This window comes from Hyla sarda, chromosome 2 (genome assembly GCF_029499605.1).
Source record: "Hyla sarda isolate aHylSar1 chromosome 2, aHylSar1.hap1, whole genome shotgun sequence".
NCBI classification, from domain to species: domain Eukaryota; kingdom Metazoa; phylum Chordata; class Amphibia; order Anura; family Hylidae; genus Hyla; species Hyla sarda.
The window spans coordinates 212,272,879-212,300,602 of NC_079190.1; the positions used below are offsets into that span (position 1 = coordinate 212,272,879).

At 43.7% G+C, this 27,724-nt stretch overlaps 1 long non-coding RNA gene across 1 annotated transcript in view; it reads left to right on the forward strand.

Moving 5' to 3' along the window:
• LOC130355731 (uncharacterized) overlaps window positions 1-27,118 on the forward strand; it is a 77,872-nt gene extending 50,754 nt beyond the window's left edge. The window contains exon 3 of the long non-coding RNA XR_008888642.1: window positions 26,242-27,118. This is a non-coding gene — a long non-coding RNA (uncharacterized LOC130355731). The remainder of the gene's footprint in view (window positions 1-26,241) is intronic.
• The last annotated feature ends 606 nt before the right edge of the window (window positions 27,119-27,724 follow it).

Consider the following 27,724-nt stretch of genomic DNA (forward strand, 5'->3'; position numbering starts at 1 on the left):
AAAATCTCCAAAAGGCATCAAATTACAGATTATACATTCTTATAATATGTCAACAAAAGTTAGATTTCATTTCCATCATTTACACTTTCAAAATAACAGAAAACAAATAAATGGCATCTGCAAAAGTTTGGGCACCCTGCAGAGTTAATATCTTGTACTGCCCGCTTTGGCAAGTATCACCGCTTGTAAACGCTTTTTGTAGCCAGCCAAGAGTCTTTCAATTCTTGTTTGAGATATCTTTGCCCATTCTTCCTTACAAAAGTCTTCCAGTTCTTTGAGATTTCTGGGCTGTCTGTCACGCACTGCTCTTTTAAGGTCTATCCATAGATTTTCAAATATGTTGAGGTCAGGAGATTGTGAAGGCCATAGCAAAACCTTCAGTTTATGCCTCGATACAATCCCCCGTGGATTTCGAGGTGTTTTTAGGATCATTGTCCATTTGTAGAAGCCATCCTCTCTTTAACTTCAGCTTTTTCACAGATGGCATCAAGTTAGCATCCAAAATTTGCTGAAATTTTATTGAATCAATTTTTACTTCTACTCGTGAGATGTTCCCTGTGCCACTGGCTGCAATACAACCCCAAAGCATGATTGATCCACCGCCATGCTTAACAGTTGGACAGAGGTTCTTTTCATTAAAATATGTTCCCCTTCTTCTCCAAACGTACCTTTGCTCAATTTTAACCTCATCGGTGCACAGAACTTGTCTCGAAAATGCATCAGGCTTGTCTATATGTTCCTTTGCAAAGTTCAAATGCTGATTTTTGTGATTAGGATGTAGAAGAGGTTTTCTTCTGATGTCTCTTCCATGAAGACCATATTTGTACAACTATCTCTTTATAGTGGAATAGTGTACCACAACTCCAGTGTCTGCCAGATCTTTCTGGAGGGATTGTGCAGTCAAACGTGGGTTTTGAATAATTTTTCTGACAATCCTGCGAGCTGTTCTGTCTGATATTTTTCTTGGTCTTCCAGATCTTGCTTTAACTTCCACTGTTCCTGATGACTGCCATTTCTTAATTACATTCCAAACAGAGGATATTGACATCTGAACACATTTTGCTATCTTCTCATAGCCTTCTCCAGCTTTGTGAACGTCAACTATTTTCATTTTCAGATTTCTAGACAACTGCATAGAAGAACCCATGGTGCTGATTCTTGGGGCAAGGTTAGATGAGTCGGAGGATTTAAAACCTTTGAGATTGACATCACCTGGTCTTCCCAGATGATGATTGAGAACAATCCATGAAACTGGCAGGTCTCAGCTTTGCAAAGGGGGCAGTGAATACTATAAATTCTGCAGGGTGCCCAAACTTTTGCAGACACCATTTTTTTTGTTTTGTTTTCTGTTATTTTGAAAGTGTAAATGATGAAAAAAAAATCTAACTTTTGTTGACATATTATAAGAATGTCTAATCTGTAATTTGATGCCTTTTGGAGATTTTTCCATCTTTCCTTGGCTTCTTTATGCACATTAATACAAATTTTTACCTGGGGTGCCCAAACTTTTGATCCCCACTGTAAGTCCAATTTGCTTTTTTTTTTTCCTCCCTTTTTTGGTTTAGTTCCAATACACACAAAGGGAATAAACATGTGTATAGCAAAACATGTGTCACTGCAATCCTTTTCTGTGAAAAATACTTCATTTTCCAGAAAAATTTCAGGGGTGCCAACATTTACGGCCATAACTGTATATTTGCAATAAAATGACAGCAAATAAACAATGACTGTTTGGAACAGGGGAGAGATTATAGTTTTCTCCCAAGAAGAGAAATACAGATGTAATACAATATTCTTTGTCGAGTGGACAGTAACAAAGTATCAGGGTATATATGGAAAGAGGCAAAGCATCAAAGAAGTCCTCTCCCCATGCCACTGAACTCTGCAAAATTTTGTTGTAAAACATTTTGTTACGACACTCCCCGACAGGTAGAGGAAGCCGCCGCTTGGAATGATCCCCTTCTCCAGGAACGCAGGTTGGTTCCAGCCGACCGTCCAACTTCCGACCGGAGGATTCAAACGCGGCTGCTCCCGATCAGCAAATCAGTCGAACTCCTTCCATAGCTAGAAATAACGAAAGCGCTGTCCCAATAGTAATTCCCCCCACAAACGAGACCAGCTCTGTCTTGAGGGTCAAACAGGAATGAATTTAATGGGGCTACCTGGCTGGTATTTATGCAGGTCTCCACCAGGTGGACACTCCCCTAGGGGACCTGATGGAAGACTGTAAAACATAGTGGACAGTAGCAAATCGCAGTGGCTTCAACATAAGCCCTTCCCACTTTACCCATACCTCCCTCCTCTTTATCCCCCAGACAACTGGGAAGAAATCCAATTATTTCCCAGGACGAAGAAATCCAATTATCTCCCAGGACAAAGAAATCCAATTATCTCCCAGGACAGAGACAATCGCCATCCCAGAACACAACAAGAAAACACATTGAAACATATACAGGATGAAATAGAAGGCGGGCAGCAGCTTCCAGCGGTGTTTGGTAGATAAAGGGTCCATTTTTAGTTCCATAGGATTTGTACCGAACACTGTTAATTTTTCCTCAGGTCCCAAAAACGTCCGCCGCCTCGTGGTCGGCGAACGACGACCACCCGTACGAATGGAATGGAGAGGTGTCTGCGGCTAACCACAACGTTCTAATTGGGGCCAAGAGGGTAACCAACAGATGGATCCGTCACACTGCTCCCCCCTTGTGGGACACTCCGACAGACCCAGCTTGACCCTTTTGGCAGGTCAACTTGGGGATGCCCTGACTAGGAGGTGGTTAGAACGTCGGTTTGCCGAGACAATCCATCTGCATTCCTGTTCTGCTTACCGGGTCGGTAGCTGATGGTGAAGTTATGTAGCCAAACTCAACCGCAGCAGTCTTCCATTGTCTCCTGAAACCCGGTTAAGCCAGACTAGGGGATTGTGGTCCGTCACAAGGGAAAATTCTGTCCATACAAATAAGGGCTTAACTTTTTCAATGCCCAGACCAGGGCCAAGCATTCCTTCTTCAGTGCCGCATAACTCACTTCTCGGCGTAACAGCTTTATACTGATATATGCGACAGGGTGTTCTCCTCCATCTTCCCCGACCTGGCTCAGCACAGCCCCCAGTCCAAACATGGAAGCATCTGTGTGGACGAGAAACCATTTGTTAGGGACTGGGGCAGCCAGGACAGGGGCATTCACAAGAGCTTGTTTAAGGGCTTGAAACGCAGCTTCACAAGCTGGAGACCACAGGACCTGCTTAGGGAGATTTTTCTTGGTTTAGCAATAGTGCTGTAGTCTGGTACAAAGCGTCTATAGTATCCTGCTGTTCCTAGGAAGGCTAGCACCTGGGTCTTAGTGATAAGTGTGGGCCAGTTAGCTACTGCCTCTATCTTGGCTGGCTCGGGTCTCTGGCTCCCACACCCCACTCTGTGACCCAGGTATTGCACTTCAGCCATGCCTAAATGGCCTTTTTCTGGCTTCAATGTCAGGCCTGCGGCCCGAATTCTGTCCAGGACTACTCCTACATGCACCAGTGTTCCTCCCAGGACCCACTGTAGATCGCAATGTCATCCAGGTATGCACAAGCAAATTCCTGGAATCCATCGAGAAGGTAGCATTCTTCATCCCAAATGGCATGACCTTAAATTGGTACAAGCCAAATGGGGTGACGAAGGCCGACTTGGGGATAGCATCCTCGGCCAGGGGAATCTGCCAGTAGCCTTTACACAGGTCTATGGTGGTCAGATAGCGCCCCCTGGCAATGCGGTCTAATAATTAATCTACCCGGGGCATCGGGTAGGCGTCAGTGGTGGTCCGCTCGTTGAGTCGCCTGTAGTCCACACAGAACCGGGTGGTCCCATCCTTCTTAGGCACCAGGACTACAGGCGAAGCCCACGGGCTATCAGAGGGTTCGATGACCCCAAGCTGGGTCATCTCCTGTATCTCCTTCCACATTCCTTCTCGGACTGCTTCAGGGATACGGTAAGGGGGTTGTAGCAGAGGGTTCTGTCCAGGGGTCTCCACCTTATGTACAGCTAGGGTAGTGTAGCCGGGCTCTTGGGAGAATGTCGCCTGCTTCTCCCACAGAAGCTGTCTTGCCTGTCCCTTCTCTGTGGGGCTCAATCGGGCACTTAGCTGTACAAGGCTGGTAAGGTCAGTCTGGGAGTCCCTCTCTAACAAATCGGGTAAGGGTAAACTCTCTGTATCATCTGCAGCAGGGGCACATGCTGCAGCAATATCCTCCGGTCTCTCCTGATACTCCTTCAGCATGTTCACATGAAAGGATCGCTGGATCCTCTCATCTGAACAGCTGGCTATAAGGTAGGTAGTATCACATACCTGAGCTAACACCTTATACGGGCCCTGCCAAGATGCTTGCATCTTGTTCGCCTTCACAGGTTTGAGCACTAGAACTTTCTGCCCAACCTGAAAGACTCGCTGTTGGGCACCCTGATCGTACCACCTCTTCTGTCTCCCCTGGGCCACCTGGAGATTTTCTCTTACCATCAGAGACTGTTTCTCCATGCGGTCCCAGAGTTCCAGGACATACGGCACTATGGGGGTCCCTTCTTGCTCTGTCTCCCCCTCCCAGTGGTCTCTAATGAGATCTAGGGGTCCGCAGACCCTTCTCCCATATAGCAAGTGGGAGAACCCAGTAGATTCCTGGGGCACCTCTCTGTAGGAAAACAACAGATGAGGCCGGAATCGCTCCCAGTCTCAGCAAGTGTCGGAAAAGGTCCTCAACATCTGTTTGAGGGTGCATTAAATCACTCACAGAGACCGTTAGCCTGTGGATGATAAGGTGAGCTAAGCAGTGGTTTAATGCCGCACACCTTCCACAGTTGTTGGGTGAGCACAGCGGTAAATTGGGTTCCCTGGTCAGAGAGAATCTCCTTAGGGAACCCAACCTTGGTAAAAATCCTAACCAGGGCATCAGCAACTGTCTCTGCCTCTATATTAGACAGCGCTACTGCCTCTGGCTAGCGGGTGACGTAGTCCACCACGGTGAGAATATATTTCTTACCGGATGGACTAGCCCTGGCCAGTGGACCTACAATGTCAATGGCTATGCGGGCAAAGGGATCCCCAATGATAGGCATAGACATAAGCCTAGCTCTTGGGTGGTCCCCCCGCTTTCCTACACGTTGACAAGTGTCACACGCACTACAATATATCCGCACAGCCTGATTGAAATTTGGCCAAAAGAAGTTCTGCAGGATCCTATAGACTGTGCGGCGGGATCCTAGATGTCCAGCTAGCGGAACATCATGCCCTATCCGCAGAATCTCCTGCCGGTATTTTGCGGGTACTACCAACTTGGCTAAGGGGCAACACTCTTTGGGGAAGGCTTAGGGATCCTATATAACCTGTCCCCCACCCACTCATACCGATCCCCATCTACTCCTTCTTCTCCAGTATCCGCCCTGTCTCTGTACTTCTGGAGCGTCGGATCTGCTTGGGTTTCCCTCCCATACTCCTCCGGGGGATCCCAGCTAACAAAGGTCGGTTCTAGGTTACCAGTCGGGGAATCGGGTCTTACCTGGGTCTCAACAGCAGGTGAGCTGGTTCCAGCAGCACGGGTCTGAGCACGGGTAGTCACTGGGTTAACATCTGCAGGTCCCATTGGAGCATAAGCGGAAACCAAAGGGGCCAAGTCATTCCCGAGCAAAACATCAGCAGGTAAGTCTTTCATGACCCCGCATTCGCATGTCCAGAGCCCGCTCCCCAATCCAAATGAACCCAGGCAACAGGTAGACGGAACACGGCGCCTCCTGCTACCGTATTTCCAGTATGTTGGTGTTCCAAAACCAGGTTCTTTTGAAGCAGGGTCATAGTGGCTCCGGTGTCTCTCAGACCAGTGACCATTTTGCCATTCAGTTTAACGGTCTGCCTGTGCTGTTGACGGTTATCCTGCTGGGCTGCTTGTACTGGGTCCGCCTCATGTAGTATACCCCTAACTTCCTCCTGCTCAAGACAGTAAGCGGAGAATTGGGGTGGCTGCTGATTTCCACCGGCTGGTCTTCTCCATGACTGGGCTTGGTTGGAATTGCTCAAAGGGCACTCTGGTCTCTTGTGCCCCAATTGTTTGCAGCCAAAGCACTCGATAGGCTGGGAGTAATCCTGGGCGTTGAATCGGGCTGGTTGAACATAATTGTTCGCTGGTGGTATCGTGGGGATGCGTTGCGCTGGGGGGTGATACACAGTAGAGGTTGGAGGTGCTGCAGGTTTGTACTCCACTCGGGTAGGGACCTTGGTTGTTGTCTGGTCCAGCTTCCGTGCATCTGTGTACTCATCAGCCAGACGAGCAGCTTCGGGTAAGGTAGCGGGTTTGCGGTCCCTAACCCACTCTCGGACTCCTGCAGGTAAACAATCAAAGCAGTGCTCCAACAAAAACACTTGTAGCACCTCTTCCCCAGTTACCGCTTGGCACCCTGACATCCAGTGGGCTACGGTGCGGTGTAGTCTGCATGCCCACTCCACATAGGAATCGCCAGCTTGTTTGTTAGTGTCCCGGAATCGCCACCGGTACGCCTCAGGGGTTACAGCGTATCTGGCCAAAAGGGCATCCTTTACTGCCTGGTAACTTGTAATTTCCTCCTCTGGGATGGCCCGAAACGCCTCACTGGCCCGGCCGGATAACTTCCCAGAGAGGATGGTGACCCATTCTTCTGCGGGTACCTGGTGTAAGGCACACTGCCTTTCAAAATCAGACAGGAACTCGTCAATCTCTCCTTCTGATTCAACAAAATTTTTAAATGCAGCAAAGGGTACCTTCCTCCTTCCAATATTGTTATTGGGTACCTCTGCTGCAGCGGCTCCCCTTCCCTGGGGCACCAGCTGTGCTGATACTGCTGCTTGCACCTGCACTACAATATCTGCTGCAGGGTTGGGGCCGAAGTGTGCCAGCCTTATCTGGACTGCCCGGTTAAATTGTACCTCCAGTATGCCAAGCACATTAGCTCTCTCCATTCCCTGTGCCGCATCCATTTCCAATAATATGGCAATAATCTCTCTTTTCATGAGATTACTCGCTGATCGTCCTCTGTGTTCCAATATATCTTTAAGGGTAGCCCGCCTTAATTCTCCATATTGCATTTCCATCCTGGGATGTGTAGCTGGCCTTCTGGGCGATGGGATTCATCCTGCCGTTTGCCACCAATTGTTACGACACTCCTCGACAGGTAGAGGAAGCCGCCGCTTGGAATGATCCCCTTTTCCAGGAATGCAGGTTGGTTCCAGCCGACCGTCCAACTCCTGACCGGAGGATACGAACGCGGCCGCTCCCGATCAGCAAATCAGTCGAACTCCTTCCATAGCTAGAAATAAGGAAAGCGCTGTCCCAATAGTAATTCCCCCCACAAACGAGACCAGCTCCGTCTTGAGGGTCAAACAGGAATGAATTTAATGAGGCTACCTGCCCGGTATTTATGGAGGTCTCCACCAGGTGGACACTCCCCTAGGGGACCTGATGGAAGACTGTAAAACATAGTGGACAGTAGCCAATCGCAGTGGCTTCAACATAAGCCCTTCCTACTTTACCCATACCTCCCTCTTCTCTATCCCCCAGACAACTGGGAAGAAATCCAATTATCTCCCAGGACGAAGAAATCCAATTATCTCCCAGGACAGAGACAATCGCCATCCCAGAACACAACAAGAAAACACATTGGGGGACATTTACTAATCTAGTCTATTCCGGGTATGCTTATAGACCAGCGTATGTGGTAGTCTCCTGTCTATTGTGCTCCTAATTTATCAAAGGTCTCACAGCCCTTGATAAATTCTGTGCTCAGACTTCAGGGTCTACAGCTTAAACTGCGTTTAGACCTGCTCCAACATGGTCTGACATTTCAGCGTATTTTGGGCAGATGCGACTTGTCGCACAAAAGTCGCAATTGATAAATTCAGCACCAATGCATTTTCCAATGCATTTCTGTCTAAAATAGACTAGCATGCATCATGTTCTAAAAATCCTCTACAGCAAAAGTCGCAGAAAAGTCGCACATATTTAGACTGCGACTTTCTGTGTGACAAATTTAGACAGGAAAAAACAGTCTAAATCCTTTGATAAATTTCCCCCATTGAAACATATAAAGGACGAAAAAGAAGGCGGGCGGCAGCTTCCAGCGGTGCTTGGTAGATAAAGGGTCCATTTTTAGTTCCATAGGATTTGTACCGAACACTGCTGATTTTTCCTCGGGTCCCAAAAACGGCCGCCGCCTCGTGGTCGGCGAACGACGACCACCTGTACGAATGGAATGCAGAGGTGTCTGCGGTTAACCACAACGTTCTAATTGGGGCCAAGAGGGTAACCAGCAGATGGATCCGTCACACATTTAATGTTTTTATTCATATGCAGCATAAAATAGAAATGGGAATCTGCTAATAATCATAATGAAGCAGAATGAAAACAGTTTGACCTGAAGCTAAGGTGTAATCTGCATTAGCAGTAATTTTCAATATTTACTTGTTTTAGACAAGGAGGAGAGAACTAGTTGTTAAAGGGGTACTAGTTGTTAAAGGGGTAATTCTATTAAAAAATCTAAACCTTCCAGTACTTATCAGCTGCTACATACTAAAGAGGAAGTTTACTGTCTGACCACAGTGTTGTCTGCTGAGCAGGAGAGGTTGCTATGGGGATTTGCTCCTTCTCTGGACAGTTCCTGACATGGACAGAGGTGTCAGCAGAGAGCACTGTGGTCAGACAGAAAATAGCAACTCAACTTGCTCTGGAGCATTCAGCAGCTGATAAGTACCGGAAGGATTAAGATTTTTTAACAGGCATAATTTACAAATCAGTTTAACTTTCTGGAACCAGTTGATATGAAATAGATTGTTTTCCATCAGAGTACCCCTTTAAAGAAGATATATCATGCAGAAAAACATATCTCCTATCCAAAGGATAGGTAATAGGTTTAGATTGTGGGGGGTACGACCGCTGGGACCCCTGCAATCTCCTGCATGGGACCCCGTCTCTCCCGGGAATAGACTGTGTTGACCCCCGCACAAAGCAGCGGCCGACATGCCCCCTCCATGTATCTCTATGTGACAGCCAGAGATAGCAGAACAGCTTTTCCATAGAGATACATGGAGGTGTGTGTTGGCCACCGCTTTATGCAGAGGTCAACACACTCCATTCCCAGGGGAAAGATGGGGTCCCATGCAGGAGATCGCGGGGGTCCCAGCGGTTTAACCCCCTGCAATCCTAATCCTTTTGATAGGCGATACGTTTTTCTGCATGATATATCTCCACCAGGCCCTTGCCAGATATCTGTAGATTACTTCTACACCTCAATTTCCATACATTTAAAGAGAACCTCTTACAATGTGATGCCCAGCAGAGCAATTCCAGTTGCAACTAGTGTTGAGCACAAATATTCGCTGAGACAGCCCCATTCACCCTTACCCAGCAGGAGTGAGGTGGCATGGGTGTCTCCTCAAGATTACGTGATTGATCGGTCGGAACGACAGATGAATCCCTACCCTGCTGGGTGGTGATCGGGATGGCGATCATGGTGGCGATCTGGGCCGGCGGGGGTCTCCTACCTTGCCCTGGTCCGGCAGGGGTCCTCTTGTGTGCAGTGGCGGCGACAGGAGCAGCAGGATCGGTGGCAGCAGTGGTGGCGGTCCTTGTGGCAGGATACAGCAGGAGGTGAGGCCTGTTCACCTCCTGCTGTTGCTTAGCAACAACTCGCAGCATGCAAAGCAAAAGGGCATGCTGGGAGTTGTAGCTTTGCAACAGCTGGAGTTCCAACTACAACTCCCAGCATGCCATTTGGTAGTCTGTGCATGCTGGGGGTTGCAGTTATGCAACAGCGGGGGGACATTTTTTCTATGAAAAAGTGTGCATCCAGCTGTTGTATAACTACAATTCCCAACATGCACAGACTACCAAAGGGCATGCTCCGAGTTGTAGAAGCGTGCCTCCAGCTGTTGCAAAACTACAACTCTCAGCATGCCCTTCGACTTTCAATGCATGCTGATTGTTGCAGTTGTGAAACCGAGTTTGTTACCTAACTCAGTGTTTCGCAACCAGTGTGCCTCCAGCTGTTGCAAAAATACAACTCCCAGCATGCACTGAGAGACTACATGCTGGGAGTTGTAGTTTTGCAACAGCTGGAGGCACACTGGTAGCGAAACTCTGAGTTAAGTAACAAACTCTGTGTTTCGCAACCAATGTGCATTCAGCTGTTGCATAACTACAACTCCCAGCATGCATGGTCTGTCAGTGCATGCTGGGAGTTGTAGTTTTGCAACAGCTGGAGGTTCCCCCCCCCCCCAGGTGAATGTACAGGGTACATTCACATTAGCGTGTCTACGAGTGTTCTGCTGCAAGCTTGATATGCGGCAAATTTTCCACCGCAGCTCAAACTCCCAGCGAGAAACTCGCTGTAAACCCGCCTATGTGAATGTACCCTAAAAACAGTTCACAATAGAAGTGGTGTGGCACTGCTGGTGGTGTCCTGGGGTGTAAGACGGCAGATGGATGCTAGTGTGGCTGTGTTGCTGGAGGTGGTGCTCAGATATGGCAAGCAATGTACAGATCAGTTCATAAGAAACAGAAAAATCGGCACTCACCAATTCAGCTTGCAAGTCTTCTTTATTGAAGCATACTTACAAAAAGGGTACAGAAGAGAAGGGTAGTGGGGGGACAGTGAATGGCGACCGAGCTCCTGTTTCGCACACTTGGCGTGCTTCGTCCGGCCATCTGGCTGGACGAAGCACGCCAAGCATGCGAAACAGGAGCTCGGTCGCCATTCACTGTCCCCCCACTACCCGTCTCTTCTGTACCCTTTTAGTAAGTATGCTTGCAAGCTGAATTGGTGAGTGCCGATTTTTCTGTTTCTTATGGACTGATCTGTACCCTAAAAACACTACACTACACCTGCACAAAATATATAGTAAAACACTACATATACACATACCCCTACACAGCCCCCCCCCCCCATAAAAAACGTGTTGTAGGGCACTGTTTTCAAAACGGAGCCACCAGCTGTTGAAAAACAACAACTCCCAGTATTGCTGGACAGCCACTGACTGTCCAGGCATGCTGGGAGTTTTGCAACAGCGGGAGACACCCCGTATGGGAAACACTGCCAAAGGGTATTTTTGTGGCTGATTCAAATCCCCAATTTAGGCCTCAAATGTGCATGGCGCTCTCTCGCTTTGGAGCCCTGTCGTATTTAAAGGAAACATTTTAGGGCCACATATGGGGTATCTCCGTACTCGGGAGAAATTGTGTTACAAATTTTTTTTTCTCCCTTTACCACTTATGAAAAGGTAAAGTTGGGGTCTACACAAGCATGTTAGTGTAAAAAATAAAAAATGTTTACACTAACATGCTGGTGTTGCCCCATACTTTTAATTTTCACAAGGAAAAAAAGACCCCTGAAATTTGTAATTTCTCTTGAGTACAAAACTACCCCATATGTGGGCGTAAAGTGCTCTGCGGGCGCACAACATGGCTCAGAAGTGAGAGCGTGCATTGTACATTTGAGGTCTAAATTGGTGATTTACACAGGGGTGGCTGATTTTACAGCGGTTCTGACATAAACGCAAAAAAATAAATACCCACATGTGACCCCATTTTGGAAACTACACCCCTCATGGAACATAACAAGGGGTATAGTGAGCATTAACACCCCATAGGTGTTTGACGAATTTTTGTTAAAGTTGGATGTGAAAATGAAAAAAAAAATTTTTTCACTAAAATACTGTTGTTATGCTACATTTTTCATTTTCACAAGGGAGAATAGGAAAAAAGCCACTCAAAATTTGTAGCCCCTTTTCTTCTGAGTAAGAACATACCCCATATGTGGATGTAAAGTGCTCTGTAGGCGCACTGCAATGCTCAGAAGAAAATGAGCGCCTTTGGGCTTTAGGAGAGAGAATGGCCTTCATTTACTATTCTAAACCCGACTTGTTTTGTCGAGTTTTTTCGGCGCATCTTTGTCTGCGACATGTCGCAGACATCGTGCTCCAGTCTGCGACACAATGCGACATTTTTTCCCTGATGGACCTGATGTGGATTCTCCCAAACCCGAAAAAGGGGCGTAACCCGACATTTCTGAGCTTTCCCATGTATTTATAAAGGTTTCCAACCAATTTGTTGAATTGTTGTGGATTTTTTCCCGACAACTTAGAGGAGTTGGAAACCAAAAAACAACAAAACCCACGTGCGAAAAACAGGATGCGACATAATAATAAATACCAGGGGAAAAAGCTGTAGGGTAAGAAAGCAAGATAGACTTACAACCCGATTTTCTAAGTAAATGACGGCCAATGTGTCCGAAATTGAAGGCCATGTGTGTTTACAAAGCCCCCATAGTGCCAGAACAGTGGATCTCCCCACATGTGACCGCATTTTGAAAACTAAACCCCTCACGGAATATAATAAGGGGTACAGTGAGCATTTACACCCCACAGGTGTCTGACAGATTTTTGGAACAGTGGTCCGGGAAAATGGAAAATTACATTTTTCATTTGCACAGCCCACTGTCCCAAAGATCTGTCAAACGCGAGTGAGGTGTAAATGTTCACTGCACCCCTTATTAAATTCTGTGAGGGGTGTAGTTTCCAAAATGGGGTCACATGTGGGGGGGTGTCCACTTTTCTGGCACCACATGGGGCTTTGTAAACGCATATGGCCTCCCACTTCTATTCCAACCAAATTCTCTCACCAAAGGATCAATGGCGCTTCTTCACTTCTGAGCATTGTAATTTGCCCGAAGAGCACTTTACATCCACATATGGGGTATTTCCATACTCAGAAATGGGGTGACAAATTTTGGGAGGCTTTTTCTCCAATTACCCCTTGCGAAAATTAAAAATTTGGGATAACACCAGCATTTTAGTGAAAAAAATCTAATTTTTCATTTTCACGTCCAACTTTAGCGGAAATTTGTCAAGCACCTGTGGGGTGTTAAGGCTCACTGTACCGCTTGTTACTTTCCTTGAGGGGTGTAATTTCCAAAATAGTATGCCATGTGTTTTTTTCTGTTCTGGCACCATAGGGGCTCCCTAAATGCGACATGCCCCCCAAAAACCATTTCAGCTAAATTTGCTTTCCAAAAGCCAAATGTGACTCCTTCTCTTCTGGGCATTGTAGTGCGCCCGCAGTGCACTTGAAGTCCACACATGGGGTATTTCCATACTCAGAAGAGATGGGTTTACAAATTTTGGGGGGCATTTTCTCCTATAACCCCTTGTAAAAATGTAAAATTTTGGGGAAAAAAAAATTCATTTACACATCCGACTTTAACAAAAAGTCGTCAAACACCTGTGGGGTGTAAAGGCTCACTGTACCCCTTGTTACGTGCCTTGAGGAGTTTAGTTTCCAAAATAGTATGCCATATTGTTTTTTTTTTTTTTTTTTGCTCTTCCGGCACCATAGGGGCTTCCTAAATGTGACATGCCCCCCCCCCCCCCCCAAAAAAAAAAAAACCATTTCAGAAAAACTCACTCTCCAAAATACCATTGTTGTTCCTTCCCTTCTGAGCCTTGTAGTGCACCCACAGAGCACTCGACATCCACACATGAGGTATTTCCTTACTCGAGAGAAATTTGGTTCAAATTTTGGGGGGGCTTTTTCTCCTTTCACCGTTTGTAAAATTTCAAAAACTGGGTCTACAAGAACATGCAAGTGTAAAAAATTTTATATTTTGAACTTTCTCCTTCACCTCGCTGCTATTCCTGTGAAACAACTAAAGGGTAAACACACTTTCTGAATGTCATTTTGAATACTTTGGGGGGTGCAGTTTTTATAATGGGGACATTTATGGGGTTTTTCTAATAAGAAGACTCCTCAAATCCACTTCACAACTGAGCTGGTACCTGAAAACTTCTGATTTTGAAAATTTTGTGAAAAATTGGAAAATTGCTGCTGAACTTTGAAGCCCTCTGATGTCTTCAAAAAGTAAAAACATGTCATCAACTTTATGATGCAAACATAAAGTAGACATATCGTATATGTGAATCAATATATAACTTATTTGGAATATCCATTTTCCTTATAAGCAGAGAGCTTCAAAGTAAGAAAAATGCTAAATTTTCAAAATTTTCATGACATTTTGGGATTTCTTACCAAGAAAGGATGCAAGTAACAACGAAAATTTACCACTGTGTTAAAGTAGAATATGTCACGAAAAAACAGTCTCGGAATCAGAATAATCGGTAAAAGCATCCCAGAGTTATTAATGCATAAAGTGACAGTGGTCAGAATTGCAAAAAAGGGCTCAGTCCTTAAGGTGAAAATGGGCTCAGTCCTTAAGGGGTTAAATTCATAAGAGTCAGTAGTTGTTAACAAATAATATAGTCATGTGTTCAATATAGTTAATATAGATTGTGCTAGGAATCATTATATGATAACTAGAATTGCATTTAACATTTCTATTCCTACCTTCTATTGCAGAATTTGATAGTAATTTTATAGCTTTAAAACGCCTCAGTATGTAGTTACAAAGCCAATAGCCATTGTGGTCATAATAATAGGGCTTGTTCAAATATATTTGCTGTGTAGAACTACATCTTGAGGAAGCCGAAAATCACAAAGGTCTTTCCATTCATCAGGAGTAAGATATCCAAACCTGTTGTTAAAGCTTCTAAACCTAAATTGGTACAAGAAGCAATGTGATTATTGTTTGACACTTTCTTGAAAGTGTCTTAATTCTTCTTATTGGAGCCAACACAACCATTCCTCACCTTCATTCCGGGATGAAATTGGAAAGCTATTGCAAAGAACAAAAAAGAAAATGAAACCTCCCGTTGTTTGGCAACATTTCCTACTTTTGCTTCATATAACAATAGTGGATCTATTTACTAGACTGGTAAAGTGCTCTGTTCTGTAAGAGGAGCCCATGTTCTGGCGGACTTAAGCCATTTCTATATTATGTAGTTGATTATACATCTCAATGGATACAGAGCTGAAGGAACACAAAAGGGAACCTGTTATCAGCATTTTGCCCATGTTGTAGATCTTTTTATTTAAAAAATACTTGAACTATGTCCAATTTATTTAAAAAGCACTCAATTTTCCCCCATACCATGTTTACTCACCATCACCTGTCCTACAGTACCATGTGTTTTACTGCAGCACAGCTGCATCTATGCATTACTGTAACTGGGTCATGTGACCAGCAGTCGAACCCACAAAAAATAACAGTATAATAAAGTATATTTAGTATTTGTGTGTATTTGTATTTAGTATTCAATTAGTATTTCTGTATATTTGTATTTAGTATTAGATCCCTCCTGCTAGCTCCCAACTCCCATCCGTAGCTGCCACCATCTCTATCAGGTTAGGATATGTAGTAGTTATACACCTCCCTTAAGAATACATTCACACTTTACATTTCCTGCAGCTTTTTGTCAGTTTATTTGTGTAAAAAGTTTACATTTTTATAGTGATTTTTGAAAAACTGCAGCGACAAAAGCCACATTGCAGTAAAAAAGCGTGAAACTGCAAAAGAAATGCAACATGTGAACAAAGCTTAAAGGCTCTAAATCTTCATAAAACACTTAAAAAAAACAGAAGTGCTTCTATAAAGGGGTACTCTGCTGCTTAGCGTTTGGAACAAACTGTTCTGAACGCTGGAGCCGGCGCCAGGAGCTCATGACATCATAGCCCAGCCCTCTTATGCCGTCACACCCCGCCCCTCCAATGCAAGTCTATGGGAGGGGGGGTGTCAAGCCCCCTCCCATAGACTTGCATTTCGGGGGTGGGGTGTGATGTCATGAGGGGCGGGGCAATGATGTCACAAGCTCCCGGGTCCAGCATTCGGAACAGTTTGTTCCAAACGCTGAGCAGCGGAGCACCCCTTTAAGCAGCTTGTGCTATATGCTAATAAGGCACCTCCAGTAATTGGTGTGGTCCACAGACTGAACTAGTCATCACTAGAATTCCCTTCTCACTATTCCAAGCACACCTTCTGCTTTATGATTGACAGTGCAAGCAAAGTCAAGGAGTATACAACTCAGTGTGCTGTGCATGCCTTGAGTACAGTAATACATGTTGTAAGTATGAATAGGTTTATGATTTCTTCTATAAAAAAATCTTAATCCTTTCAGTACTTATGAGCTGCTGAAGTTGAGTTGTTCTTTACTGTCTAAGTGCTCTCTGCTGACACGTGTCTCGTTAACAGCCCAGTTTAAAAGCAAATCCCCATAGCAAACCTCTTCTACTCTGTGTAGTTCCCGAGACAAGCAGAAATGTCTGCAGAGAGCACTGTTGCCAGACAGAAAACAACAACTCAACTTCAGCAGCTGATAATTATTGAAAGGATTTAGATTTTTTTAATAGAAGTAATTTACAAATCTGTTTAACTTTCTGGAGCCAGTTGATTATATATATATATATATATATATATATATATATATATATATACACATATACACACACATTTTTTTCCTGGAATACCCCTTTAATCCTTTCAGTACTTTTTAGCAGCTGTTTGCTACAGAGGAAAATCTTTATTTTTTAATTTCTTTTTTGTGTTGTCCACAGTGCTCTCTGCTGACACCTGATGCCCGTATCAGGAACTTTCCAGAGCTGGAGAAAATCCCCAAAGCAAACCTATACTGTTCTGGACAGTTCCTGACATGGACAGAGGTGTTAGCAGAGAGCACTGTGGACAACACAGAAAAAATAAATGCTAAAAGTAAAGAATTTCTTCTGTAGCATACAGCTGGTAGAAAGTACTAAAAGGATTAAGTAAGTAATTTACAAATCTGTTTAATTTTCTGACACCAGTTCATTTAACCCCTTAACGACCAAGGATGTATATTTACGTCCTTAGCCGGCTCCCGCGATATAACATGTATCTGAAGCCGGGACCCGGGACAAAGTTGAACACTGCGTCTGAAATGAAAGTGAAAGCTGCCCGGCTGCTCAGTGGGGCTGATCGGGACCACCACAGTGAAAATGCAGTGTCCCGATCAGCTGGGACACGAGCGGAGGTCCTCTTACCTTCTTCCGGCGCGTCCCTTTGGCGATTGATTACTCCAAGCCTGAGATGCAGGCTTCAGCAATCGACCGCCGACAATACTGATCTCTGCAATTTTCCATTTTGCTGTAGATTTTAGGGTAAAATGACTGATCTCACTGCAAAGTAGAAATGGTGGCGCAAAAAATAAGCCATCATATGGATTTTTAGGTGCAAAATTGAAAGGGTTATGATTTTTAAAAGGTGAGGAGGAAAAAACAAAAGTGCAAAAACTGAAAAACCCTGCGTCCTTGAGGGAGAAAAAAAAATGTTTTCCATCGGAGTACCCCTTTAACCCCTTAAGGACCAGGCCATTTTACACCTTAAAGACCAGAGCGTTTTTTGCAAATCTGACCACTGTCATTTTAAACATTAATAACTCTGGAATGCTTTTAGTTATCATTCTGATTCCGAGATTGTTTTTTCGTGACATATTCTACTTTAACTTAGTGGTAAAATATTATAGTAACTTGCATCCTTTCTTGGTGAAAAATCCCCAAATTTGATGAAAAAAATGAAAATTTTGCATTTTTCTAACTTTGAAGCTCTCTGCTTGTAAGGAAAATGGATATTCAAAATATATTTTTGGGGGGTTCACATATTCAATATGTCTACTTTATGTTTGCATCATAAAATTTATGAGTTTTTACTTTTGGAAGACACCAGAGGGCTTCAAAGTTCAGCAGCAATTTTGAAATTTTTCACAAAATTTTCAAACTCACTATTTTTCAGGGACCAGTTCAGTTTTGAAGTGGATTTGAAGGGTCTTCATATTAGAAATACCCCATAAAAGACCCCATTATAAAAACTACACCCCACAAAGTATTCAAAATGACATTCAGTAAGTGTATTAACCCTTTAGGTGTTTCACAGGAATAGCAGCAAAGTGAAGGAGAAAATTCTAAATCTTCATTTTTTACACTCGCATGTTCTTGTAGACCCAATTTTAGAATTTTTGCAAGGGGTAAAAAGGAGAAAATTTTTACTTGTATTTGAAACCCAATTTCTCTCGAGTAAGCACATACCTCATATGTCTATGTTAATTGTTCAGCGGGCGCAGCAGAGGGCTCAGAAGGGAAGGAGCGACAAATGGTTTTTGGGGGGCATGTCACCTTTAGGAAGCCCCTATGGTGCCAGGACAGCAAAAAAAAAAACACATGGCATACCATTTTGGAAACTAGACCCATCAGGGAACGTAACAAGGGGTAAAGTGAACCTTAATACCCCACAGGTGATTCACGACTTTTGCATATGTAAAAAAATATATATATTTTTTACCTAAAATGCTTGGTTTCCCAAAAATTTTACATTTTTAAAAAGGGTAATAGCAGAAAATACCCCCCAAAATTTGAAGCCCAATTTCTCCCGATACAGAAAACACCCCATATGGGAGTGAAAATCGCTCTGCTGGCGCACTACAGGTCTCAGAAGAGAAGGAGTCACATTTGGCTTTTTGAAAGCAAATTTTGCTCTGGGGGCATGCCGCATTTAGGAAGCCCCTATGGTGCCAGAACAGCAAAAAAAAAAAAACACATGGCATACCATTTTGGAAACTAGACCCCTCGGGGAACGTAACAAGGGGTAATTTGAACCTTAATACCCTACAGGTGTTTCACGACTTTTGCATATGTAAAAAAATATATATATTTTTTTTACCTAAAATGCTTGTTTTCCCAAAAATTTTACATTTTTAAAAAGGGTAATAGCATAAAATACCCCGTACAATTTCTCCCGATTACGGCGATACCCCATATGTGACCCTAAACTGTTGCCTTGAAATACGACAGGGCTCCAAAGTGAGAGCGCCATGCGCATTTGAGGCCTAAATTAGGGACTTGCATAGGGGTGGACATAGGGGTATTCTACGCCAGTGATTCCCAAACAGGGTGCCTCCAGCTGTTGTAAAACTCCCAGCATGCCTAGACAGTCAGTGGCTATCTGGCAATACTGGGAGTAGTTGTTTTGCAACAGCTGGAGGCTCTGTTTTGGAAACAGTGGCGTACCAGACGTTTTTCATTTTTATTGGGGAGGGGAAGGGGGTTGTATAGGGGTATGTGTATATGTAGTGTTTTTTACTTTTTATTTTATTTTGTGTTAGTGTAGTGTTTTTAGGGTACAGTCACACGGGCGGGGGTTCACAGTAGTTTCTCGCAGGCTGTTTGAGCTGCGGGCGAAAATTTGCGCAGCTCAAACTTGCAGCCGGATACTTACTGTAATCCTCTGCCCATGTGAGTGTACCCTGTACGTTCACATTGGGGGGGGGGGGACATCCAGCTGTTGCAAAACTAAAACTCCCAGCATGTACGGTCTATCAGTGCATGCTGGGAGTTGTAGTTTTGACACCGCTGGAGGCTCCGTTTTGGAAAGAGTGGCATACCAGACGTCTTTCATTTTTATTGGGGAGGGGAGGGGGGTTGTATAGGGGTATGTGTATATGTAGTGTCTTTTTATTTTATTGTGTGCTAGTGTAGTGTTTTTAGGGTACAGTCGCACGGGCGGGGGTTCACAGTAGTTTCTCGCTGGCAGTTTGAGCTGAGAAAATTTTCTACCGCAGCTCAAACTTGCAGCCGGATAATTACTGTAATCCTCCGCCCATGTGAGTGTACCCTGTACATTCACATTGGGGGGGGGGGGGACATCCAGCTGTTGCAAAACTACAACTCCCAGCATGTACGGTCTATCAGTGCATGCTGGGAGTTGTAGTTTTGCAACAGCTGGAGGCACACTGGTTGTGAAATAACGAGTTTGGTAACAAACTCAGTGTTTTGCAACCAGTGTGCCTTCAGCTGTTGCAAAAGCTACAACCCCCAGCATGTACGGACAGCGGAAGGGCATGCTGGGTCTTGTAGTTATGCAACAGCTGGAGGCATACTACATTGGCTGGGGATGCTGGGGATTGTAGATATGCAACATCTGGAGACACACTGGTTTGCTACTTAACTCAATGAGCCTTCAGCTGTTGCAAAACTACAACTCTCAGCAGTCACCGACAGCCAACAGGCATGCTTGGAGTTGTAGTTATGCAACCAGCAGATGCACCACTACAACTCCCAGCATGCACTTTAGCTGATTGTGCAAGCTGGGAGTTGTAGTTATACAACAGCTGAAGGTACACTTTTCCATAGAAAAAATGTGCTTCCAGCTGTTGCAAAACTATAAGTCCCAGTATGCCCATAAGGGAATGCTGGGAGTTGTGGTGGTCTGCCTCCTGCTGTTGCATAATTACAGCTCCCAGCATGCCCTTTTTGCATGCTGGGAGCTGTTGCTAAGCAACAGCAGGAGGCTGTCACTCACCTCCTGCTGCTGCCGGCACACAGGTCAGTCCCTCGTCGTTCCCGCTGCCGCCGTCACTCCTGGGGCCCCGATCCCAACAGGGACGCCGGGGATCGGGGTCCCCAGGACCCGGGGTGCACGTCCCGCACCCGCTCACGTCCTCCTGAAGAGGGGTGGAGCGGGTGACACCCACAGCAGGCGCCCTGATATGTCGGCCGGTAATCCGGCCGACGAATCAGGGCGATCGTGAGGTGGCACCAGTGCCACCTCACTCCTGCTGGCTCTGGCTGCTCGTGGCCGTCTCTGACGGCCCCGATCACCCAATAATTCTGGGTCACCGGGGTCACTGGAGACCCGATTGACCCGTGATCTGCGGCCATCGCCGACATGGGGGGTCATCATGACCCCTCTGGGCGATATGCCCCGATGCCTGCTGAACGATTTCAGCAGGCATCGGACACCGGCTCCACTCCAGATGGTTGCGGGGGGCCGGTAAAACACATGACGTTCTCATACGTCATGTGTCCTTAAGGACTCGGAAATGGAGACGTATGAGAACGTCATGTGTCCTTAAGGGGTTAAGAAAGCCTTGGATCTGTGGCCATAAGTATTGTTTTGCAACTGCTTTGGAAGTGATGGGGGTAATAAAGAAGTTGTGGGTTTCCAGAATGCCACATTTTCACTAAGATCCAATATTCAGGAAAATGTTATCAGTAAATGCCATGCAGCTGCCATAAAGGCTAATGTGATCTAATAGCAAGTGTGTGGTTTATAAGATTATATAGACCACCCAACATTTTTAGTCAGCTTGCAGTAGTAATAGTCATCATAAAGAGGCCAAAAAATCTAATAACACGAGTCCAAGTTGAGTAAAAATCGGATAAATATAATGTAATATGAATGGTTTAAAATGAGCAATCTACAATGGAACACGGAGGACCTTAACATTTAGCCTGTGCTTAACCACTACTGAATGCATCTTATACATAGCCAACAATTTTACTTAGAAGAAAATGTGTATAATTGAAAGCTATTGAAATAAGAGATCTGTAATGAAATACCTTGCTGTTCTCTGGGCAGTTTAATTTCATGACATTTCGCACAGTTGACTCTGATCAGGTACTTTAATACAGACACAATGACAATCGCTGATTGCGTTTACTATATTATTAGTGATCAAGAATTTAGAATGACTTATTCCAGTTTTAACCTGACAATGTAACCAAATAAGTATAATCTGAAGGAGAAATACAATAGGTCTAAGTAACTGACACTTTCAAATCTAATGAGACAATTTAGGTTCCACAAAAGATAAACATAGCTCTGAAGTTAATGATGGATGATTCAGAATATCTTTGAGAAAATAATGGTGAAAGAATAGAAATGCAGAGCATTATTCTATAATAGACGTTCTTTTATTGTTCTCTTTCCTACGAACAGTGTTTGTCTGGACTGAAGTAAATGGACACCAAAACTGTTCAATGGATGGCATACCTCTTATGATACTTAAAGTGCAAAAAGGTTTCACCCCCACAATAAACCTAGCCTGTTTGTAAATGGGGCTGCCAAGTAAGTTGCAATTGAACAGATTTATGAAATAATCTTTGCACAACCCTACAGCGCAGTGACTTTTAACTCAGCAGAAGTTTTCGCCATATCTTGCTATGCCAAGGTAACTGAAAGGCTACTCTCTGCTAAAGCCTGCCCTGCCCCACACTATTTTTGGGTGTACACCAGTCACCCTGTGCTTCTTTAGGTCTCAGTGGCCCATACATCACTACATTTCACTGAATCTGACCTCCCTCAGATTCAAACATTTGTGTTGCATACTATGGAAAATTTTGCAGCAATAAGGCCCAAAGGATGCACTTCCAGTACATCTCCTAACAGGAGAGAGTACTGCCTCTTTAAGGACCACAGCGGAGTACCCATTTAATCCCTTAACTACGCAGGCCATAAATGTATGTCCTGGTGCGGTGGTACTTAACCACCTTAACTTAAGCATTTATGTCCTATACATGACCGCGAGCATCGGAGCGATGCTCGGGTCATGCACGGCAGGTTCTGGCTGCTGATAGCAGTCAGGGACCCGCCGATAATGTCCGACTTCTGCAATCGCACTGATGTCCCCCATTAACCCCTCAGATACCGGAGATCCGATCATCCAGAAAGGCAGATGGAGGTTCCCTCACCTGCCTCCACGGCCTTCCATGGGTCTTCTGCTCTGGTCTAAGGTTGAGCAGACCAGAGCAGAAGATGACCGATAACACTGATCACTGCTATGCCCTATGCATAGCACTGAACAGTATTAGCAATCAAATGATTGCTATAAATAGTCCCCTAAGGGGACTATTAAAGTGTAAAAATAAAAGAAAAAAAGTGAAAAATAAAAGTTACAAAAATTCGAAAAATCCCCTCCCTCAATAAAAATGTAAATTGTCAGTTTTTCACCATTTTACCCCCAAAAGTGTAAAAAAAATTATGTTAATTATCCTGTACTGCTTTTTTTAAATTCTATAAAATAAAATTGGTAAAAAATGTATTAATGTTTTATATATGCAGATGTGGTATCAAAAATAATTACAGATCACAGGACAAAAATTGAGCCCTCATACCGCCACTTATACGGAAAAATAAAAAAGTTATAGGTCAGCAAAATAGAGGGATTTTAAACGCACTAATTTGGTTAAAAAGTTAGCGATTTTTTTTTAAGCAGTATGATAATAGAAAAGTATGTAATCATGGGTATCATTTTAATCATATTGACCCACAGAATAAAGAAAACATGTCTATGTTACCGTACATTGTACAGCATGAAAACGAAACCTTCCTTAATTAGCAAAATTGCTGTTTTCTTATCAATTTCCTCACACAAATAGTATATTTTTGGTTGTGCCATACATTTTATGGCAAAATGAGTGATATCATTAAAAAGGACAACTGGTTGCACAAAAAACAAATAGTCTCATACTAGTCTGTGAATTAAAATATGAAAGAGTTAGGATTTTTAGAAGGCGAGGAGGAAAAAACAAAAAACGTAAAAATAAAATTGTCTGAGTCCTCAAGGCCCAAATGGGCTGAGTCCTTAAGGGGTTAAACTCCTTCACTGTATTTGCAGCTACCACTTCTGCAGGAAGGCTATTCCATGCATCCACTACTCTCTCAGTAAAGTAATACTTCCTGATATTACTGCATAAACCTGTGCCCCTTTAATTTTTGTACTTCAGAACTATAATAGGGATGTTACAACAATGACTTGCAGAATAATTATTCTTCCACATAACTTGGTTGCTAGCACTCATGAGAACAATTGTCTGTGTGGATTATTCCCATCTCAGACCACTCTTTCTGAAAGTCTCTACAGAAGAAAAAAAACTGTCAGTTTGAGAGGCAGATATCCTATTCTTCTATTTCTCACAGTCCATGAGTTTCTTCTGGACACCACTCCAATGTGCAGTGGGGTTAAATTATTTGCCGTTGCATATGTAGAAGAAACAGGAACAGGGGTTCCCATAGGAACAATAAAATTTGGCCTCCTACTATGCCGTCTTATTATGCCTCCTTCCCAAGACACAAAGAGTTGATATTTATTTCTCCTTGCTCTCCACTACCCTTAGGTCAATACCACCATCTCTTTATTTGCTGACAATACAGTTCCCACCATCTCTTTATTCGCTGAGTCCTGAGTTTCCTACTAATAGCAAAATGAATCAAATCCAACTAGGACCGAGACCCTTCTGTCTAAAGGCCCATATCACCAGTTGGTCTGTTCCTATGGTGTTGTATGGTTCCTTTCATGGCACCCTCACAGTACTAGATTCCGTAGCACTTTCTCTGTGTGTCTTTTTCCAGCAGTCTTCTCCTTAGCTTCTCTCTGCATAGACTTCTATGGGAAGCATGTAACATGACCCTCAAGTCAGCTGATGTCATATGATCCCTAAGCTCAGATTTATAAGTTTATAAGTTAAAATATGTTGACTAATTTACTTCCTTTCAATTTCAATTCATTAATCCATTTTTTGTCTAATTTTTAATTTGTACTGATACAGTCCTAGTGGTAAGAAACAACTATACTTTTAATGGTGTATTGCTTTTGGTTCTCCAATGTGTTTTTCTCCTGCCGCACTCGGAGCAGGACACTAATCCAATAACTGGCCACTGTGGTGTCCTGCCTGGTCCTGTGAGGGGCTGAGTGGGAAGGTTCTGAACTGGGTGCTCATCTTGAAAGTAGGCAGAATATAGAAGCATCAGGAAGGAGCACACAAGAGCTGCGAGGGACCAGCAGGGGACTAGGCAGAGGTCAGTATAGCTTTTTTGCTTTTTTTTCTAAGGCCTCAGCAATATATATATATATATATATATATATATATATATATATATATATATATTTATACCCCTTTAATGCACATGTGAACATGTACAAAATAGAAATGAAATATTATATACTTTGTATCTGTATCTTTCTTTAGTAAATAATGGTTGTTTAAAAACTGTTAAAGCTATATGAAATGTTGAATTATTTTTGAAGCTATTACAAGGCATTTATATTGTTTGAACTACCCCAAATAACATTTTTCTACTACATTTTATGGTGAAAAGTTCACTCTCCTATACAGAACCTGTGTATGATGATTGAAGTAGTGGTTTGTTGATAGACAGTGATAACCTTTCTTGTACCGCTTGAGTCTGGAGCTTCTGTTTGATCGGGTTATCAGCAGTACACACATGACATAAAGAAAACATTCAATAAAACTGTTGTCTGAGTATTTTACTGCGGACTCTCAGAAAACTCATGAGATTGCTTGCTCGGTAGTGCTGACTTTCATAAGGCCGGTGGATGTTAGAGATCATGTGAAGCTCAGCTGGTTGATTTTTTTCAAAGTAGTTAAACAATATTTTCATATGTAAAACAACAAGAAGGTTCTTTTCATCCCTGCAGGGATAGACACCTTATGACTTACCAAGGCCATGTGTACTACAACTCTCACAGACATATTGATTGACGGTTAGGAACTCATTTCACTGTATAAACAATTATGTTTTGTTTAATGTATATGCCATCTTACAGATTTTTATCGGCAAAATTCTAATGAAATTACAAGTTGATTTTGTTTTGTAAATAACAGGCATATGATGCTATAACATGACTGTTACTAGAATTAATATGACCCATTAATATGACTAACATAAAGTTGTTAAACATTGAGGCTTTTAAATTTATGCCACAAAGTACTGGACTTTACACATCTTATCCCCTATCCAAAGGACAGGAGATAAGATGTATGATCCCCCGCGATCTCGGAGCAGCCCCCGGCATTCTGTGCCGGGCACTGCCTCCGAGTCCGAGCCGTGAAATCACGGCCACACCCCCTCGTGATGTCATGCCATGCCCTTTCTGTTCATGTCTATGGGAGGGGGCGTGACGCCCCATCCCATAGACATGAATAGAGGGGGCGTGGTGTGACATCGCGAGTGGGTGTGGCCATGGTGTGACATCACGAGGGGCTGCTCTGAGATTGCGGGGATCCCCAGCGGCAGGACCCCCGCGATCATACATCTTATCCCCTGCCCTTTGGATAGGGGATAAGATGTATAAAGCTGAAATACCCCTTCAACACTGTAGGCTGGAAACATCATGTTTTCCTCTTTCTGGTGCAGTACTAATACTTTAGTTTCCTGCTAAACCTTTTCTTCCAGTCAAAAAAATCATCTTTTGTAGTTGTGAAGATAGAAAGTTGTGGATGTCACAGTAGTATAGTAAGCTGAATGACCACTATACACTCACGGGTTCTTTTATTAGGTACATCTGTTTAATTGGTAACACAAATAGCTAATCAGCCAATCACATGGCAGGAACTTAATGTATTTAGGCATGTAGACATGGTAAAGACAGCTTACTGAAGTTTAAATCAAGCATCAGAATGAGGAAAAAAAGGGTACTTAAGTGACTTTAAATGTGGCACGGTTGTTAATGCCAGAAGGGCTGGTCTGTGTATTTCAGAAACTGCTGATCCACTGGGACTTTCCTGCACAACCATGTCTAGGGTTTACCAAGAATGGTCCAAAAAAGAGTTGTGTGGACAAAAAGCCTTTTAGAGAATAAAGAGCAGACTGGTTTTGAGATGACAGAAAGGCAATAGTAATGCAAATAATGACTCATTACAACCAATGAGAATACCATCTCTAAGTACACAAGTTATCGAACCTTGAAGCGGATGGGCTATGGCAGAAAAAAAAGACCACATCGGATGCCACTCCTGTCAGCTACATTTTGCACAGGTTCATCAAAATTGGACAATAAAAGATGGGAAGAAAATTGCCTGGTCTCATGAGTTCTAGCTGCAACATTCAGATGGCAGGATCAGAATTTGGAGTGAACAGCAAGAAAGCATGAATCCATCCTGCCTTGTATCAACAGTTCAGGCTGGTGGTGGTGTAATGGTGTGGGGGACATTTTATTGGCACCCTTTGGGCCCATTCGTACCAACTGAGTATCATTTAAACATGACAGCCTACCTGAGTAGTGTTGCTGGCCATGTCAACCCCTTTATGACCACAGTGTACCCATCTTTTGATGGCTACTTCAGCAGGATAATGCACCATGTCACAAAGCTCACATCATCTCATACTGGTTCCATGAACATAACAATGAGTTCACTGTACTCCAATGTCCTTCACAGTCACCACATCTCAATCCAACAGAGGAACTTTGGGATGTGGTGGAACAGGAAATTAGCATAATGGATGTGCAGCCAAAAAATCTACAGCTATTGTGTGATGCCATCATGTCCATAGGGACCAAAATCTCTGAGGAATGCTTCCAGCGCCTTTTAGAAAGTATGCCATGAAGAATAAAGGCTAGTGAGTGTATATGGTTGACAGAGTGACTGAAATCTTATACAGTATTTAAAGGGGTACTCCACTGCCCAAACGTTCGGAACATCTTGCTCTGAACACTGGGTGCAGGCTGCAGGGGTTGTGACCTCAAGCTGCTTCAATGCAAGTCTATGGGAGGGGACGTGGCAGCCGCTACACCCCCTCCTATAGACTTGCATTGAAGGGGCATTTCTGTGATGTCACGGCCCTCCGCAGCCCACACCAAGCATTCAGAACAAGATGTTCCGAATGCTGGGGCAGTGGAGTACCCCTTTAATCCAACCTAGCAGTAATAAAGATGTCTATAACAAGTCAAGTGCAACAGGGCCCTAAATGACTGGCTGCTTTTAATAGTGTGTACCCTGCTGATATCAGGGAAAAGCAAACTCACAATGTCAAGTCCCAGGAATCCACATCCTTATGTTCATACATGTGACATTATTTTGTAGTGTAGACACTGATATTTGAAGCTGTTTTGGGTTATTGTATTAATTGTAGAACATCTATATCTCTAGTGAAATATCATTACAAGATATTCCTATATACAATATAATGCGTATACTTATATGCATGCATCTGAAAAATCTTCTAGCCATAAATGTATGTAT